The sequence below is a fragment of the Hyaena hyaena genome, unplaced genomic scaffold (assembly GCF_003009895.1).
Source record: "Hyaena hyaena isolate Hyena2069 unplaced genomic scaffold, ASM300989v1 scaffold_95, whole genome shotgun sequence".
NCBI lineage: Eukaryota > Metazoa > Chordata > Mammalia > Carnivora > Hyaenidae > Hyaena > Hyaena hyaena.
The window spans coordinates 3824341-3827284 of NW_024080727.1; the positions used below are offsets into that span (position 1 = coordinate 3824341).

At 38.1% G+C, this 2944-nt stretch overlaps 1 pseudogene; it reads right to left on the reverse strand.

The window, feature by feature from the left end:
- Nucleotides 1–624: 624 nt before the first annotated feature.
- Nucleotides 625–759, reverse strand: LOC120233709 (annotated as a pseudogene).
- Between the last annotated feature and the right edge of the window lie 2185 nt (nt 760–2944).

Sequence of the window (2944 nt, forward strand, 5' to 3'; positions counted from 1 at the left end):
CCAACTTCAGAATTCACATTATTTTTAGGAATACAGTGAATATCTATATCAAAATTGACCATATGCTGAACCATAAATCAAATCTTAACAGAATTCCATGTAGTAAAATTGTACAGTGAAATAAATCTAGAGATCAATGATAAAGCTTATTATAAAGCCCCAAAATGTTTGGAAATTAAACAAAATATGTCCAAATAACTCAAGGGCAAAATTAAATCACAATGGAAATTTGAAATTATTTTATTAAATGAAAATGTGACACACTAAAGTATGCAGGAGGTAGTTAAAACCATGCTTAAAAGGATAAGTTCATATGTCAGAAAAGAAGATAAACTGAAAATTAATCAGCTATTGATTTTCTTGTAGAACCTATAATAGAAAGTTTAAAAATATTAAGTTAAAAAGAAAGAAAACAGGAGATAATAGCAATTCTAATATTATACTAGTCAAAAATGGAACAAATGTATAACAGAAAAATTACAAAGCTATAAGTTGATTCTTTGAAAAACTAAACTTACCAAGTATGATTAAGAAAGAAAGAAGACACATAGTGCCAATATCAGGAATGCAAAAGAGGAATTACCACATATCCTATAGACCATTACAAAAAATAGTGAACGGATATTGTGAACAACTTTGTTTCACTAAATTTCAAAATGTAGGAAAACTGAGAAATTTTCTAGAAAAATACAACTTACCAAAATGGAAACAAGGAGAAAATTTCTACACTTGATCTTAGCCAAAAGGCTGAGAAGTGATCAGGGAGAAAATTTCAAAAATCTAAGTAGTTCTCTATAGATTAAATAAATTGTTTTTACAATTACAAAAATTCCCACAAAGAAATCTCTAGGCATGCTGGTAATTTCTTCCAGACATTTAAAGAATAAATAATACTAAATGTGTACAAACTTCTCCAAAAAACAATATATAAAACAAAACAGAGAACGTGTGTCATCTTGTTTTATGAAGCCAGTATTACCTTGAAACTAAATAATGATATGAACAATTGTTAGAAAGGAAAATTATAGACCATTTTCAAGGATATAAAGCCAGGACGCCTGGGTTGCTCAGTTGGTTAAGCATCTGACTTCAGGTCAGGTCATGATCTCACGGTTTGTGACTTTGAGCCATGCATTGAGGTCTCTGCAGTTAGTGGGGAGCTCTCTTTGAATCCTCTGTACCCCTCTCTCTCTGCCACTCCTCCATTGTGCGCGCTCTCTCTCTCTCTCTCAAAAATAAACAATAAAAAATATTTTAAAAATATAAATACAAAAATTATAAATAAATCTTAGCAAAATGAATTCAGCACTATATAAAAAGACGACATCTTATTTTGAATTTGGGTCCACTCCAGAAATATAATATTTAACCTTAACAAATTAATCTATGTGGTTTACTGCATTGATAGACTAAAGGGGAAAATGATATGATATTTTCAATAAACAGAATCAATAGTGATAAAATCCATTCCATTTCTGATTGGGCTCAGCAAACAAGAAATAGCAAAAAAACAAAAACAAAAACAAACAACTTCAACTTCCCTAAGCTTATAATGAGCAAAAAAAAAATCCATAGCAAGAACTATTCTCGATGGTATAACACAGAAGGCATTTCCCCAGAGTTTAGAAATAAGACAAGTTTGTTATTATCATTTCTTAATATTTGTTTATTTATATTTGAGAGAGAGAGGGAGTCAGTGGGGGAGGAGCAGAGAGAGAGGAAGACAGAGGATCCAGAGGAGCAGAGTCTGCACTGACAGCAGACAGCCTGATGTGGGGCTTGAACTCAGGATCATGAAGTCATGACCTGAGTTGAAGGGGGACACCTGACCAACTGAGCCATCCAGGCACCTCTAACCTTAATTCTTTACTCCAAATGCAGTCATAGGCTTCAACCTATGAATTTTGGAGGGACACAATTCAGTCCATACCAGTACCTTTTCTCCAATCCAGCTTGTGCCTCTTACCTACATCCTTGTGAAAGGGTCAAGCCTTCTACCAAGTTCATGCCAGTAGCTCTCCCTATAAAAAGCTTACTTTCCAGTAAGCAAATGGAAGTTCCCTCAAATCATCCAATCTCATGGATTTGCTTACATTAGTTGTTTTTTTTTTTAAGTTTATTTATTTAACATTTAATAGATATCCACAAGCCAGGAGAGAGAGAGAGAGAGTGGGAAGGTCAGAGAGAGAGGGAGAGACAGAATCCCAAGCAGGCTCCACACTGTTAAAGTGGAACCCTATGTAGGTCTTGAACTCACTAACCATGACCTCTACCAGATATCAAAAGTCGGACGCTTAACAAACTGAGCCACTCAGGCGCCCCTACATTGATTGTTTCTAAGTCATAAATAACATGAATATGTTCACCTAGGGATTTGACAGTTCCTGAGGGATGAAGAGATGGCCTCTTGAGGATTTAATCATGTGAAGAGCGGGGGAACGTCCTGGGCAAGAACCCATAATATGGAAGGCAAAAGTGCAGACGCCTAAGGCTGACTGACTCAAGAACGCAGTTCCCGGCAGGTGGGCAGGAAGAAGGGGATTCCGGTTGGGGAGCATCCCTCAGCATTTGGGGGGAGGGAAGCCTGTACAAAGAGAGAGAGATACCCAAAGGAGGGGATTTACCCAATTTCTAACATCTCCGAGAGAGGAGGACAGATAGGGCCAGGGGCCACTTCCTAGCCTGCACTCAGTGTCAGCCACAGTACAAACCAGTCAGGACTGCTTCTGGGGAGACACCTTTTTGTCTGGCCTGGTGCCCTCAGGACGTGCCAGCACAGAACCTGCCCCAGCAAGGAGCCTGAGGACATTCAGGGGCCTAGTTTATGTGAGCTGAGGTGTCTCCTCAACATGCTGAGTCCTAGTTGGGGAGGAATGAGCAGGCCCTGCAAGTACTGCATTAGGAGCCTGGGCAGAGCCTGGGAAGCCTGTGACCCCATTTGTGT